We start from the raw sequence: 265 nt of genomic DNA on the forward strand, positions 1-265 counted from the left end.
GGGGTGTAATCGGATCAGAGGCCTTTATGAATATAGACTCCCTATTGATTGATTTATAAACCACCTCCGTCATCTCTCTCCCCCCTCCACGAACAGCAGTTAATGTAACAAGAAACGTTGCTAATAGAGAAAAGGTCTCCAAGTGAACGGGAGAAATTCTGGTAGCAAATATTCAGAAGGAATTTTTAAAATACCCTTCTTTTCTTATTTTCTCAATTAATTATATTTTAACTGATATTGAGAAAATGGTATAAAAGATGAGATT

This window comes from Spermophilus citellus (assembly GCF_964194105.1).
Source record: "Spermophilus citellus genome assembly, chromosome: 8".
Lineage (NCBI taxonomy): Eukaryota > Metazoa > Chordata > Mammalia > Rodentia > Sciuridae > Spermophilus > Spermophilus citellus.